At 45.0% G+C, this 16,847-nt stretch overlaps 1 long non-coding RNA gene across 2 annotated transcripts in view; it reads right to left on the bottom strand.

The window, feature by feature from the left end:
* Positions 1-1,276: 1,276 nt before the first annotated feature.
* LOC146188539 (uncharacterized) overlaps positions 1,277-16,847 on the bottom strand; it is a 45,229-nt gene continuing 29,658 nt past the window's right edge. For both annotated transcript variants that reach the window (XR_014707543.1, XR_014707544.1), the window contains exons 4-6: positions 7,217-7,317; positions 1,910-2,011; positions 1,277-1,460 (exon numbers count right to left, since the gene is read on the bottom strand). This is a non-coding gene — a long non-coding RNA (uncharacterized LOC146188539). The remainder of the gene's footprint in view (positions 1,461-1,909; positions 2,012-7,216; positions 7,318-16,847) is intronic.

Here is a 16,847-nt window from a genome sequence, read left to right as displayed (position 1 = left end):
ACCATCGGCACGTTGTTTTCTCTTCTACTTTGTGTTTAATTATATTTACCCTAAACAGATTACATTACTAATTTCTGTGCTTATCTAAGTAAACATTAAAAAAAAGACATAAAGTACCATCCCCAACGCTTTCCTTGGCCTCGCCGACTGTTGGCTTCTTTCCTTCATGTATTATAACGAGTGCCCTCATTTCCCCTTAATTGATCTGCTTGTAGCTTACGGGGGTCTCGGTTCTGGCAGTCCTCAAGCCATAGGTAGCGTAAGAGGGTTCTAGCACAGATGTCGCCCTCGCTCTTGATCACATTCTACGTGACGCTGGCGGTAACAAAGGACGTTCCATGTCCGCCGCAATGACTGAGGGTGGCGCTGGTGAACACTCTCAAGGTTCGTATACAGAAAACATAAATACCCAAGCAAGTAGCAGGGGGGACAGCGGCCGATGTAGCTCAGTTGGAAGAGCACCGGACGCGATATTCGGAGGTCGTGGGTTCGGTTCCCACCATCGGCACGTTGTTTTTTCTTCTACTTTGTGTTTAATTATATTTACCCTAAACAGATTACATTACTAATCTCTGTGCTTATCTAAGTAAACATTAAAAAAAAAAAGACAAAGTACCATCCCCAACGCTTTCCTTGGCCTCGCCGACTGTTGGCTTCTTTCCTTCATGTATTATAACGAGTACCCTCATTTCCCCTTAATTGATCTGCTTATATATATATATTCTTGAATTGACAAAATTATTGTTAGGAGCTGGTACTTTACTAGTAAACTTAATCATCAAGATTACGTAGCGTTCTCAGCATCCTTTTGAAGAGGAAGTGTTCATCCTCTCTTATATAGATAGTAAATAGGAACCAAAGCCCCTCTGATTGTTCCTTACTTCCCTGATAGATATTGTATTACAGAGCAACGTAATATAATGTTATTCAAGCGGTAAATGTATGTATGGCTGGGATTTTAAGGTGTAAGATAGAGATAGCAAACTTGCTGAAACATGTTCAAATCATTTGTAGAATAAACCTGTAAGAGTAGGATTATGCATAAATGTCAAGTGCTGAAATCTGAAGATTAGAGGGCCCATAGGCCCTAACCTAACCTGTATTGGGGATGGCGAAACCATTGGATCATTGCTCTGCTCTCGGATCTCTTTTGTATTCAGCAAATTATTTTACAACAACAACCACTAGTGAAATTTAAGAGCTCGATTGCGTGAGGTACGGCCGGTGAAGACTACTTCCGCATCTTTTCGACACAAAAGTATTGAAGATAGAGGAGTGTGTTAAAACAACAATATGTTTATTGGGCTAAATCTTCCAGGATTCAGCTCGCTTTGTGGGGAATTGGAACACTTGCTTGAAATCCGATATATTCCCGCAGGCCCTTTCATACATTGCCTCGCACAATGTCGACATACCTCTCAGCATACTGATAGGTGTCAAGAGAACATGACAGCCTTGCCCTGAAAATAAAATAATAGATTTATAACGTAGAAAAGGACAATGCGTTATTCTTCCTCATTTTGTTAAAGGAGGCAAAGTTAGCCTGTGTCAATATACAGAACCTTCCAAGAGATAATGGACCATGCAGCACACAATTGAAGGTGTATTTATTCTGGATATAGATTTTTCTTCGGCCATCACAGGCAATAGAGTTACCTATTTTGCAGCTTAGAAACTTCTGTTAAGAATTTGTCTCTCAAAACTAACATTGTGTGAAAACATAACAGGCAACAATTGTATCTTTTTGTTGGGGGACACTTTTGTGAGGTTTCAAATATTATTGATTGCCGAATGTAGAACAAAAAATGAACTCAAACAGACGTGTTTGTGAGTAATTGATGTCCTGTAGCATGTTCTGCGTACTCGACGTTCTGTCTAATTACGCAGAAACAAAAAAAAAAAAACATACCTGAACGCTTGTACGACACCCGAAGTATTGAGCAGCTTGTGTAGTCGCTGTATAATAATGTGTAGTTTGTTCCATGTTCGTAGTTTGTTCGACCATTTTTCCCTACAGAAAAAAAATTTAAAACTTAGAACCATTCGATGTTTCTGCATGAGGTATACAATAGGTTAACTGCCTATTTATAAGCCACATAATTTCAGCTAATCTTTATCCTCAAAAGAGTAAATCTATTTAGCATTCTCCTATTCAGCCTTGCTAAGAACAAAGCTAGCGGAAGTGATGGCATTCCAGCTGAGTTGCTTCAAAACCTCAACCATGGCGACGCTGTTAAAGTTCTGTATACATTATGTCAGCAAATTTGGACGACCCTGCTGTGGCCACAGGATTGTAGGAGGTCGGTTTACATCCCCGTCCCAAAGAACGGCAGTGCCAAAGATTGTTCCACCTACCGCATGATCGCAATTATTTCGCATGCTAGCAAGGTGATGTTGAAAATCCTCCAAGGTAGGCTGCAGCAGTTGTATGGATCGGGAGCTTCCGAACGTGCAAGCTGGGTTTTGCAAGGGAAGAGGAACTAGAGACCAGATTTCCAACCTTCGCTGGATCGTGAAAATAGCAACATAGTTCCAGAAGCCCATCTACGCCTGCTTTATCGATTATGCGAAAGCGTTTGACTGCGTAGATCACAGCAGATTATGGCAAGCTCTCCAAGAGATGAGAGTTCGAATTCACCTCATCTGTCTCCTGAGGAACCTGTATGAAGGGCAAGAGGCCAAAGTCCGAACTGGGCATAGTCTTACTGATTGGTTTTCGATTGAGAAAGGAGTAAGACAAGGCTGCATACTGTCGCCCTGCCCATTTAGCCGATATGCTGAGTGCATCGTGAAGAAGGCCGGTATGGACGAGTCTTGAGCTGGAGTGAAGATTTCTGGGAAATGTATCAACAACCTTAGATATGCGGATGATACCAATTTAATGGCAGAAAGTGAAGTGGAAATCAAGAGACTGCTGATGCGCGTACAAGAAGAGAGTGAGTAGTTTTGGCTTAAACTGAATACTAAAAAGACAAATATCATGACGTCTTGCCCTATCAAGTCCTGGAGCATCAACGGACAAGAAGTGGAAGCTGTGACAGATTTTCTCTTCTTGGGCTCCTTGATTACCCCAGATGGAGACTGCAGCCATGAAGTTAGAAGACGCCTGCTTCTGGGAAAGACAGCCGCGGCTAGCCTTGACCACCTAGCAAAGAGCAGAGGCATTACACTGCCAACCAAGATCCGTGTAACTCGTGCTATGGCCTTTCCAGTTGTTATGTAGAAATGCGAGAGTTGGACTGTGAAGAAGGCTGACCGGCGAAGAATTGACGCGTTTGAATTGTGGTGCTGGTGGAGACCCTTGATTGTTCCTTGGACTGCCAGAAGATCAAATCAGTCGATATTGTCGACCATAAACCCTGACTGCTCATTGGAGGGTCAAATTCTAAAAATAAAGCTCAGCTACTTTGGCCATCTGATAAGAGAGAAGTCACTGGAGAACAATTTGATGTTGGGAAAGGTTGATGGTCACCGGAGAAGGGGTAGGCAGCGAATGCGATGGTTAGATGGCTTCCTCGAGGCGCTGCAGATGAAGTTATGTGATGTTCGGAAGATAGTGAGCGACCGGAAAGCGTGGCGTGATATGGTCCATAGGGTCACGAAGAATCGAACACGACTGAAAGACGGAACTGAACTGATTAGATGAACTTAGGCAGTTACATTTATTGCCGAAAATTGAAGTATTCTTGATACAAGATCTGCACAGTTAGATTTTTTCTGTCTTGAAGCAATGCTCCAAGGTGACATGTACCATACCAAGCGCGATTGATTTCTCTGTGATTTTAAATACAACGCGTGACTTCAAAAGTAGAATATAGTGTCTCTGCTCCATCAGGAATACTCGCAACAATATTTGTTACATTCCTATTTGTAACATTGAATACACGTGCAACGTTTGCAATAAGGAATGGTTCCACAGATCATTATACACCCTATTTAAAGCCATATTTGATGTAAAGAATGTTGAAAGAACATTCAAACTATGCTAGAAACTTGCGAAGTAATAAAAAGATTTTCTTGTGTCACTCAACTCTTGGAACTCATTGACGACATATTTTCCGCATTTGATTCTGGAGCGTAAATCGACTGCGTTTTATTAGACCTTAATAAAGCTCTTGTTACCGTACCACACTATCTCCTCCTTGTTAAAGTTTCAAACCTTGATATACTTTCCTCAGTTATGAGATGGATCAAACAACATCTTTGTGATCGTACCGAGAAAGTTTTAATCAATTGATCCTAATCTTGCATATCACCTGTAACGCCTGAGATACCTCAAGGCTTAGTCTTAGGACCCCTGATATTTATAATCCACATAAATGACATAGGTACTGACATACCTCTTATAACCGATTCTGAGCTGACGATTGCATCATATACGGAAATACATCCAAGCAGACTGATGTTGCTAAGCACTAAACAGATATCAACCGTGTCACCTTAGGGTGTTGCGAGTGGAATATGAAACTTATTTTCTTTAGCAGTGTGGGGCCCCACAGCCCCTTTTAGCGTTTCGAACCGCGCGCGCTTTTTTCTGTTTGTGTTGGTGTCCGCCCGGGCAGCGCGAGTACGCATGAGCGAGCTGCCCGGAGCGGGGGCGGCATGTTATCGGCGCGAGACAGAGGGTAGATAAGCGCGTTGGAAGCAAGGCTCGGGGCTTTTTCGCCGGGAGGCCGGCCACAGAAGGGCGGCGTGGCAGCGTCCCAAGCCGGCGGGATGTACACGGACGACGGAGCGGAGTCCTGCGAGGCGAAGACGGAAGCGGCGCCTTCAAGGAAGCCTTAGGAGTGTTAGCGTGAGTGCTGCCACGCGAGTAGCAATGTTCTTGTACCGTGATCAACGCTTTGGCCCTATTACTCGCCCATCGCGCCGCAGTGTGCTTTGTGTTGTCGCGGTGAAGCCCTGACCCTTGTTCCGTTTTATCATCGTAGTTCATTGTCGCGAACTTCGACGGCATGTTTCCAGCGCAGTTTTGACCAATGCTGTTTCTTTTCTATTTTATACTTTTCTGTTGATCCGGAATAAACCGGTGTTTTTAAGAAAGACTTGGTTTTCACTCGTCGGGCGAGACCATCGCTCGCGAACCCGTATTCTAGAAGGCGGAGCCTTCAGCAGTTACATCCGGTTCAGCACAAAACGCATATTGTGGAGGCAATGTATTACTTGGATACAGAAAATTTAGTTTTGGTTGGTAATGTTAAATACATTAGCATAACTTTTTCCTCAAACCTGACATGGAGTACACTCGTAGATATGTAACTATTGAACCTGGGCGTGCACTTAATTTCATCACGGCCAATTTCAGGGCTGCCTCTCGTGATCTTAAGGAAACTTTGCATTTTATCAATTCCCGCTGCATCGCAGAGTATGCCACCATAGTCTGGAATCCAAATTCCGTTACACTTATAAATAAATGAGAAGCTATAATTAATAGGGCCGCACAATTCGTGATGAATGACTATATGTATAATACCAGCGTTACCGCACTGAATAAAGCTTCCTCAGGGCACCTTCTCGAAACACGTCGTTCCGTATCTAGGCTTACAATGTTGAAGCAAATAGCCAGAGGAAAGGTTTCAGTTGATCATGGTGTTTATATAAAACTTCCTACGTTCATATCCGTCAGGAAAGACAACAATTGCAAAATTCTTGAATAGCCTAGCGCACAACTGGGTACTAAGGCTCATTTTTCCACGAATAATAAAACAATGAAACAGACTATCAGAAAGTGTCGTCTTGTCGGCTGACGAAACTTTTCCAGTTCTACTGTGGCAGCACCTGCTTGCCTCGGAGTAAATATTCGATTCCTGCTTTTCTGCTTTTAGTATGCTGCTGGCTAGTTTGGGTTGGATCTGCTTTGTCTTCTTACAGTCTTTTCAGTTGACTGCTTCATTACCTTGACGACGTAGCGTTCTCCTGATTGCTTTGACTGATTGCGCTTCGTTTCACATAACACTTTTGTATTCCTGCTTTCCTGCTTTTATTGCGAAATCAATAATACGCCAGGTCAAACCGCTTGTCGCGTCGTCCGTGGCCCGTAGACCCCCTGCTCCGCGACCTCCTCGATAAGCCTGCCATGACATTGGAATTCACGTTACCACTATGCCACGGGCAGGGGCTGCGAGTTCAGGTTTCTCCTTTCATATGGGTTCGCTTTACCTCTACGACACGCTGACACGGTCATACGGCAGAGCTGAAGAGTGACTTCATATGTGGGTTGGTAGCTTACGCTCTCAAATCGTACCCTAAACAATGAGCTTAAGTATCCCCAATTATGAAGCACCTTATACAGATGGAGCTTGACAGGGGAATAATATATCAGGCAAAAGAAGCTTCTACCGTTGCTTTTGCAATTGAACGAGGGTTAAGCAGAGCTAAATTACAACTAATTTTTATTTTGTTTTAGCTTAGTGTGTTGACGGCAAGTTGTAAGTGTTGGGTCTGTGTACTTGTTTACCCTCTTCACACTATATTGTTTCGCTTCTACGTTGAAAACTTACAGCTCTTGATGGTTGTCCTGATGACTGTGCCTTGTTTTTACATGTCACTTTTTGTAATATACCCCCTTACTCTAATGCCCTCTAAGAGAAATGTCGGTATAAAGATAAAACAATAATAAAAAAATAAATAAATTATAATGCCATCATATTGCGGAAGCCGCTGACATCAAGCGTGTTTTTTTTCCTGTTGGGGTACAAAGCTTTCCCCCATTGAGATCATTTCATAACGAATGAAGCTTCGACGCCTTGTTTTTCAGAGTGTGATATTGCGTCGTGAAATAGATAAAAATTAAGACATGCAACGGTTGGCAGAAGTGAAGCATTAAATTTGGTTAGTTCAGAGAAAACCATGTACTACTGCTTATTTTAAGAAAAAGAATGGCAGGCATACACGTTATCTAACGGAACATGCGCGTACTTTCAAATGTGGATTTATGACATGATTCAAATTAGGAGCGCAACAACATAATGTTCTGCGGCACACCGGGCTTGCTCAGGTAATCGCTCTCGAAAAGCGCATGCCTTTCATAAAATCTGCAATCAGAGACTACATTTTGCCGCACGTACTCAAGTTAGGTGGTCAGATATTTAATTAATCATCTCTATGTAGTCACACAATCTGCATTAAAATTACACCATAGTCTTCTGTTTTTTGCGAACTAGACTATTAAATAACTCAGGCGCGAAAGGTCGCAAAAGAATATTCGAATCGTTACCTTTCTCTTGAACAGAAACTCCGTCGTAGATAGTATTTATACTTTTGTTACACTTCCTAGATTCGGACGTGGAAAAGAACGTGCCAATAAACCAGATAAGCCTGCGAAAAATATGCGCTTATTATTTATTATTGCAGGTCTATCTTAAAGTTATCTGTTATCAAACTTTTGTTATGAACTTGCATTATTGTATGCACGCATTTAATACGGGACAGATATCCTGAAATTGTTGATAATATTAGTATAGAAACAGCGCTCAAGTGCTGTCGGATAATCGAAACTTTTACTGATCAATACATAACTTCTTTAGCAGTGGAGCATTGCACGTCCCATGTCATGCGTTCGTTGAATAATTGTTCTTGAATTTCATAAACCAATAATGTGAAGTCTGGAGTTAGGCATTCCAAAAATTATTTCCGGTAAGCACATTATTGTTGACCGTTACACTTTCGAAATACTAAAGAATAAAGTTATCAAGCGTATGTTCCTAATAAATTTCCTTTCAGATGTTCGAAAATTGTTCTTTAGTTAGGTCTAGGTATTATCCATTGCCATTTAACTAGTAAAAATAAAGACATTTAGCGGTGTTCTCATAAAAGGTGAAGCTGAGCTACAGTTTTTTTGCGGTAAATTTTAAACAGGAGTATGCATACAGAATATTTAGTGCAAATGTCCATTTGAAAACGTTCTACACTACGCTTCGATGTTTGAAATAATTTTGCGCTCCTTGGTACCTACCAGTCGCAGGCTAAATGAATCTATGTAGGTAATAAGGAGTGCTGCATAGGTTGCATTCGCGGTTTATAAACTAAAACCGCAGAAATATTTTCAAGCAGCATAAATAATAGTTTTCTTTTTGCGAATTCCGTGTTCTGACTACAAATATGGTGCAGAATGTAGCGAAGTATAGTGGTGAATTGACGATAGTGTTGCTTGCGCTGCTTCCTTCTGACTGGCGAACTGTACGTGTCGATCCAGTAGGGAAGAAGGGCGACCTAACATTAGTAAGCACTACCAGTCGATAGACTAACATCATCACACTGCAAAATGTTAGAACACAACATTCCTAACTTCATTACCAAATTTTTATGTGAAGACTTTGTCCTCTCACCTAAGCAGCATAGTTTTCGAAAAAGGGTTTCCACTGTCACCAATTATTATCGGTAAAACATTACATTGCAAATATTTTAGATAAATGCCGCAAGGTAGACGCAACATTTTACACTTCAGGAAAGCATTCGACCTCATTTCACACTCTAAACTGATTGAAAAACTTCAAATAACTGATCCTACATGTTTCATTGTAACTTGGGTTTCCGACTGCAAGCAGTTCGTAAGTATTAATACCTACAATGCCTGAGCCTGAGCATTCCCAATTACCTCAGGTGTCCCCTAAGGTAACGTTATAGGGACTGTATTGTTTTTTTTTAAATATATATTAAGGACATTGTGAGCGTAATTACTATTTCCGTTCAAATCAAACTGCTAGCAGATGACTGTTATTTGTTCAGTGGTGTAAACTGCTGCGATGAGCAAATAATCCTGAACAATAAAATTCAAAATCATGACATAGAATTGAATGCTAGCAAAAGAGTGTATATGAAAATAACCAAGAAATTTGTTAATCTGTCCTTTCTTTGTACTCTATGTTCTGTATCATTAGCCAAGGTCATCATCATCATTATCAGCCTGACTATATCCACTTCAGGGCAAAGGCCTCTCCCATATTTCTCTAATTAACCCGGTTCTCTGCTAGCTACAACCACTTGACCCCTGCGAAATTCTTAACCTCATCCGCCCACCTAACTTTCTGCCGCCCCCAGCTACGCTTTCCTTCCCTTGAAATCCAGTTTGTTCCCCTAAGCGACCATCGTTTATCCTCTCTTCGCTCTACGTGTCCTGCCCATTTCTTCCTAATTTCTACTAGAATGTCAGTAACGTGAGTTATTTCTCTGACCCACTCTGCACGCTTCCTATCTCTTAATGTAACCCCCCCCCCCCATTTTTCTTTCCATAGCCCCCTGCGTTGTCCTCAACTTAAGTAGAACCCTCTTGGTCAGCCTCCCCGTTTCAGCACCATATATGTGAGTATACGTAATATGCAACTGTTGTATACTTTCCTCTTGAGCGATACCAGTAAGCTGCTGGTTATGGGAGTGCTCGCCAAATGCGCTCCATCCCAACCTTATTCTTATCAACTTTTCATGGTCCGGATCTGCGCCTGCTACCTGTCCTAAGTAGACATATTCGCCTACTACTTCCAGTGCTTCACTACGTAACGTAAACTGCTGTTCCTTCCCGAGGCTGTTGAACATTACCTTAGTCTTCTGCATATTGAATTTCAAGCCAACATTTCTACTTTTCCTGTCTAGATCATGAATCACCAAGGTCATCAATCATCAATTAACCAAGGTGAGGGAATATAAATATATTGGCGTCACATTCACATTACTAACGTATTTGACTCAACCTTTCGCAAACTTTGTCTTCTACGCCATAAAAAAAAACACCCACAGAAACGAACTGTTTAGACTACAGTTCACTAATTAGACCAAAACCGGATCGCGCATACTTTGTATGGGATCCTTACAATAAATATATTATTGATGCACTGGAAAAGTCTCAGCGTAAAGCTGTAAGATGTTTCCTCAAAGTACCGCATGAGTGATTCCCTGACTGAGCTAATAAACAGGATTGCGTTCAGGAACTACAGATTGAGAAGAAACATTAATCGGATAAAATTTCTTTACTATCTTAAAATAACCAAGTGGCACTCACTCCTGAGCTTTATGTAGCTCCATTGACAGCACGCCGAACACAGCATCGTCACGCGTAGCCCTTGCCCCCGTATAATCCAGACTTAACGTTTTTAAATATTCTTTTTTTCCGTGGACTATAACAGATTGTAACAAAACCTCTGTCGGCACTAACCGATATGGATTCCATTTAGCAATTCAATCGTTGTCATGTTAGGTTTTTCGCTGCTGTTTATTTATCTCGCTCAAATTGTGTTCATACTTCTGCGCTAAATATACATTCATCGCATTATTTCTTTCCATTCTTTTAGCCATTCCTTCTTTCTTTAGAGCATAGTTCTCAGCTTTTGTACTCGCAGCCTACGTTGATATTGGCGCGGGGCGGAAAGCTCGCGCCAGGTCCGCTGGCAATTAAAGCATATTTCGTCGTCATGTCATCACGTCGTTCTGTTCTTGTTGAGTCGCCGTGTTCCATCGCTTATCATGTCACCACGTAACATTTGGTTAGAGGTGCGGTTCATCCCCATCCTCGCCTTGCCCCGTCGAAGCCAACCGTACGCCGGGTCCATCGGCCGAGAGCCCGTGGAGATCGCCGCCCAGCTTTGCCCCAGCCCTTTTGCTCAGACCCGACCAGCCACTCTTCCCAGCCCCGTCCCCAGCCCTGCCCACAACACACGACGACAAGGAAGAGCCCAAAGCCGACCCGACCGACCCTACGACGATGCGACCTCGCGACCACTCGAGCGAAGACAGCACCCCCGCCCAAGCCGTTCGGCGTGTCCATGAGCCTTTGTCTTCGGCGAACGGTGACGACTGAACCTGATGCTCCGGGGCAAGCATTCATCCCATCTTCGTATTCACTGTGATGTCCAGCGTTTCATGTCCTAATCCTGTCTGTGTGTTCATCGTCACTTTATGCAATGAATTTCTAGCAATAGATTGCGACGATCGCTCGGTGGCCCCGGGTAGGGCTACGAATATGAAGAAGCGGGCAGTGGCGCGGGGCGGTGCGCTCGCGCCAAGTCCGTTGGCTATTATAGCATATTTCATCGTCATATCATCACGTCGTTCTGTTTTTGTTGTGTCGCGCGTGTTCCATCGCTTGTCTTGTCACCACGTAACAATATTTTGATTGTTAAGTAATCCTTTTTACGTGTACTTCTCTCTTTATGTTGTATTAATAATTGTATATTCCTCCTGCCTGGGCCTCCAAAACATGCATTATTAAATAAATAAATAAATAAATAAATAAATAAATAAATAAATAAATAAATAAATAAATAAATAAATAAATAAATAAATAAATAAATAAATAAATAAATAAATAAATAAATAAATAAATTGTAACGTAACGTTACACAGAAGGCGCTCTGGCACTCTGACACCGAAGAACACCAACAACCAGTCAGGGCAGCACGAAAGCAGAGCACCGTTTCGCTTCGTCGTCTTCTCCGAATCACCGGTTCAAATCGTCTTCGTCTATGAATGGCATGTGTCATTGCCCCCCTTCCCGGCAGCATCGCCTCGATGCTGCAAATGCTGCTTGATGCGATGAGCTGACAGATGTTATGCTAGGTTGGTGTGGGATCCACAACACAAAACGGGGCACCATCAGTCTCAAGAATAGTCAGCGGGGCGAACGTGGTAGGGTTTCATCCGGACGACGTGTATAACATCAGTGAACTTGCGTCATCTGCGGCTTGAGGGATCTTGGGTCGCGGATTCAACTTCGTAAGTAACGTCGCTGAAGCGGCGGAGGACACGATATGGGCCGAAGTACCGGCGCAGCAATTTTTCAGACAGCCCACGATGACGAACGGGCGTCCAAATCCAGACATAGTCTCCAGGCTCGTAGGCAGCGAAGCGCCGTCCCTTGTTGTAACGGTCAGCGTCTGGTAGCTGTTGTAGGTATATGCGCTGCTTTGCCAGCTGCCGTGCTTCTTCCGCACGCTGGGTAAAACTAGCGATGTCCAGGTCAAGCTCATCTTCGTCGTCGGTGTATACGGGCAGCATTGCATCCAGTGGAGTGGTCACTCGACGGCCGAAGACAAGCTCGAAGGGTGTTAGCCGCGTCGTCTCCTGAAGTGCCGTATTATATGCGAACGTGGCATATGGGAGGATTTGATCCCAGGTCTTATGCTCTATATCCACGTACATAGACAGCATGTCGGCCAGAGTTCTGTTTAGCCGTTCCACCAAGCCATTAGTTTGCGGGTGGTATGCCGTGGCCCGTCTATGGCTAGTGTGTGTAAGGTTCAGTACAGCCTTAGTCAGGCGGGCTGTAAAAGCTGCCCCGCGATCGGTAATGATAACAGCCGGAGCGCCATGACGCAACACGATGTCGTGGACAAAAAACTCTGCGACTTCGGTGGCAGTTCCATTTGTGAGCGACGCGGTCTCAGCATATCGGGTCAAGTAGTCTGTCGCTACAACAATCCAACGCTTTCCATTACTTGACTTCGGGAAAATACCAAGAAGATCCATCCCCACTTGTTGGAAAGGAGTTTTCGGTGGAGCGATCGGCTGAAGAAATCCAGCTGGTTTCACGGGTGGAGTCTTTCGGCGTTGACAATCACGGCAAGTTTTTACGTAAGATCGCACTGAAGGTAATAATTTCAGCCAATAGTATTTCTCCCGAATTCTTGCAAGCGTACGACTAACTCCCAAGTGGCCGGAGGATGGTTCGTCGTGACAAGCGCTTAAGATGTCAGGCCGTAGGTGCGTAGGCACTACGAGTAGAAATGGCTCTTTGGATCTTTCAAAATTGCGCTTGTAGAGAACTCCACTTCGTAAAGCGTATGACTGCAAGCCACGACGAAAAACAAGCGGTACTCTACCACCGTGTCCTTCCAGATCATCGATGAGCGGCGCCAGCTCCGGATCCTTGCGTTGAAGGTCAGCCATATGGGATTGGGTAATGGCCCCAACAAAGGAAAAGTCGTCGACGTTTTCCACTGCAGTGGAGTCCAGTGGCGCGCATGACAAGCAATCCGCATCTTGGTGTTTATGTCCCGACTTATACACGACAGTGACGTCATACTCTTGAAGACGGAGGCTCCAACGAGCTAAGCATCCAGACGGGTCTTTAGGGCTTGCCAGCCAGCACAAGGAATGATGGTCGCTGACAATACGGAAGGGTCGTCCATACAAATATGGTCGAAACTTGCTGATGGCCCAGATTACCGCAAGGCACTCCTTCTCCGTTGTCGAATAGTTCGCCTGTGATCGTGAGAGTGTTCGGCTCGCGTAGGCGATAACTCGTTCTATTCCGCCTTGCCACTGAATAAGTATCGCACCGAGGCCAACGTTGCTGGCAACAGTATGTACGTCGGTTGCGGCGTCTTCATCGAAATGGGCGAGTATTGGGGGTCTGTGTAGGCGGCTTCTAAGCTCCTGGAAGGCTTGTTCTTGATCGTCTCCCCACAGGAAGGGTATGCCTTCTCTGGTTAGTGCTGTCAGTGGTTCAGTTATCTTAGAAAAATCTTGGACGAAGCGTCGGTAGTATGAACAAAGACCTAGAAATCGTCGAAGTGCCTTTTTGTCGGTGGGGCGTGGAAAATTTGACACTGCGGTAGTCTTCTCGGGATCAGGGAGAACGCCCTGTGCACTGACAACATGGCCGAGAAAGCGTAGTTCCTTGAAAGCAAAGTGGCATTTCTCAGGCTTGATCGTTAGTTGCGTGCCTTTGAGTGCTTGAAGCACGATGCGCAACCGGTCCAAGTGTTGCTCGAAAGTAGGCGAGAAAATAACGACATCATCTAAGTACACCAAGCACGACTGCCACTTCAGACCTGATAAAACCGTGTCCATCATACGTTGGAACGTGGCCGGTGCAGAGCAAAGAGCAAACGGAAGCACCTTAAACTCGTATAGGCCGTCGGGCGTCACAAACGCAGTCTTCTCTCGGTCTCTCTGATCCACCTCGATTTGCCAGTATCCGCTTTTGAGGTCTAATGAGGAGAAGTACCTGGCGTCGCGTAGTCGGTCGAGGGCATCATCAATCCTGGGCAGCGGATAGACGTCCTTTTTAGTCACGTTATTTAACTCTCGGTAATCGGCACAGAATCTCAAGGTACCATCTTTCTTTTTGACAAGGAGCACTGGCGATGCCCATGGGCTCGTCGAAGGCTGGATCACGTCGTCCACAAGCATTTCATCCACTTGCATTTTAATGGCGTCACGTTCCTTAGGAGAAACCCGGTACGGGCGCTGGCATACCGGTAACGTGGTCTCATCTGTGATGATGCGGTGCTTGGCGACAGGAGTACGACCGACATTAGAGCCTGTGGCGAAGCAGTCTGCGAAATCACTCAGAAGAGCCGAGAGAAGATTCCTCTGATCGGGCCTCTAGCCGGGGTTAATTTTAACGGTCTGCAGAGCATGACAAGGTGCAGCCTCCTCTTTAGGGTTCGCTCCGGTGGTGCATAAATGAGGCAAGGCAGTAACATCGTGAAGGACGGCAACAGCCGTGTCCTTGGCGAGATACCGCATCTCCTCAGCAAAATTTGTCAGGAGGACAGTAGCACAACTGTTCTGGAGTTGTACGAGTCCTCGAGCAACGGCTAATTCCTTCTCGAGTAGTAGCGGAAGGTGCCCATCCGCGATGCCCTCGTAATCGTGGAATAAGTCATGCTTTACAAGAACCAACACACTAGAACGTGCCGGAACCCTCACGTAATCGTCGACTATACGCAAAACGTTCAGACCCGAATCTTCGTTTTCAATGCGCGCCACGGCTCGTTTCGTCGAAAAGGAAACACGCGCTTCTTTCAGGTCAATGACAGCGCCGTTGGTCTGCAGGAAGTCTAGCCCAAGGATCAAGTCTTTCAAACACTCAGGAAGCACGATAAATTCTCCGACATACACAAAACCACGGATGCCGACCCACGCTTTGCACTTGCCTGCAGGTTTGATCAAGTGGCTTCCCGCCGTGCGAATTTCCGGGCCGGACCAATGTGTCAAAACTTTCTTCAATTCTCGGGAGAGACCACGGCTCATTACTGAATAATCGGCACCAGTGTCGAGTAACGCGGTGACATCCACTCCATCAATCGTTACACATAATTCGGAGGTAGTATGCCGGATGCTGTCGGTACCTGACACAAGCGAAATCTCGTCGGGTCGGCCTGACGATGACGGAGGATCTTCACATTTCCCGACGTCAGCGACCCTGCCTCCGAAGGCCGCTGGTATTAGTTTTCCCGGCCACGGCCGGTCTCGAGGGAGAGAGCGCGCGCTCTTTCTTACGGCCTTCTCAATCGCCGCGTGAACAATGGGAATTTTTCTCCTTGAGTCACGCTCTCCGCCGCCGCAAGGGGCGCGACCTGCTCACTGTTCGCTCCTCATCTGCTTCAGTGGCGGCGGGTGGCTTTTGCCTGGTTTCGCGCTGTCGCCCGCGGGTTCCGTGGTGAGTGTAGCCCCTAAATGAAAGATCACCGAAGGTAGATGCTGCAGCGGCATCCTTTCTACGTGCTACACACGCGAATGGAGTCTTTATATTAAAAAAAAAACACTGTCGCTCAGCAAACGTTTGACAAGCATATGACATGTATTGCGGCATGGTATCTACTTTTGTTCATTTTAATCTGAATTTTTTCCTAAGCCTGTACAAGAAGATGAATAAAAAAAAAATGAAAGAGCATTGATCACATCGAAGCTTCTTCAAGGCAAACATAACAGCAACAATAGCAAAACCGTCTTTCAACGCTAGATGAGAAACCATCGAGGTAACACCGAAGATGAAAATAATTTTGTCAATTATGCTAAGAAAGTGACAGACAGGAACGAAACGCCAGCTCCTTATGTGCACAAACCGTCCTGAAAAATTTTGAGACTTTAATTTTCTAGCCGCATGTACCGTTTTGACGAATGAGTGCAATGTGTTAACTTTGAAGGAATTTTTTTATTGCTTGCCGCTCTTTTCAATTATGCATATCTGTTTATGCCCATTTGCTTGATTAAATGTTGTTTTTTTTTATCACTGTATTAAACTGACTACGACTGTCTACGTGTGCGTCAGTCACGAGTCTGAGTATACATCTGCTGTCTTTCAACCTACCGATTTGTTTTAAACGAAGCTAGAACAACCCACTTCACTAGACAACTGAAATTTTAACTGTATGCGTAAATTTTTGTTCCTTACTCTGAATCTGAGACGTGCTATGAATTTTCGTGTGACTCTTTTGCTCTAAACGAAAACGGCAGCGGTTGACAGAATATCCATGGTAGAAGAACACCGAACAGTTTGCCATGCACTAGCGTCAGGTCGCGCTATACCTGCTTACAGCTTTCAAAGGCACACTGCATAAAATGGTACATATAGTTTTGTGAAAAATTTAGGGGCAAAAAGTATTGATGCAAGTGCACCCGAAACTTCATTCGACCGTGCGCGACAGCACTGACGAAGGCGCGCGCACGCGCATTATTGACTATTTTTATTGCTCGTACACGATAAATCAGACGCTGATTACGGCTTCTTCCTATAAGCCATAAGGGGTGAAATATCAGGACCTGCCGGTTGCAACCGATGCGGGCGGAGCGAAGAGCGAGCGCGCGTTTCCCTTGCGCGTGAACGGCTGTAGCGGAGGAGCAGCAGTGGGGCGGTGGCGACCCCACCGAGGCGCGGCGGGCGGTGGAAACAGACCCCATTGGAGAGGCCGTAAGAGAAGAGAGAAACGCGCTCTCCCTCGAGACCGGCCGTGTCCCGGCTAGGGCTGGGAGAGGAGCGGCGTCGGGAAGAGTGGGGACTTGTCGAACGGTAGTTCGTCGGGGACGTAGACCGACGCTCTTGGTAACCGGACGTGACGGGATACTGTCGCGCTGCAAGGTCGCTTGCAATCTCAGTAGGCCGTTCGTCATTCCGAGGGTGGAGTTCC

The sequence above is a fragment of the Amblyomma maculatum genome, chromosome 5, assembly GCF_055883805.1.
Source record: "Amblyomma maculatum isolate TAMU_Amacu chromosome 5, ASM5588380v1, whole genome shotgun sequence".
Classification (NCBI taxonomy): domain Eukaryota; kingdom Metazoa; phylum Arthropoda; class Arachnida; order Ixodida; family Ixodidae; genus Amblyomma; species Amblyomma maculatum.
This window is presented reverse-complemented; position numbering and strand designations above follow the sequence as displayed.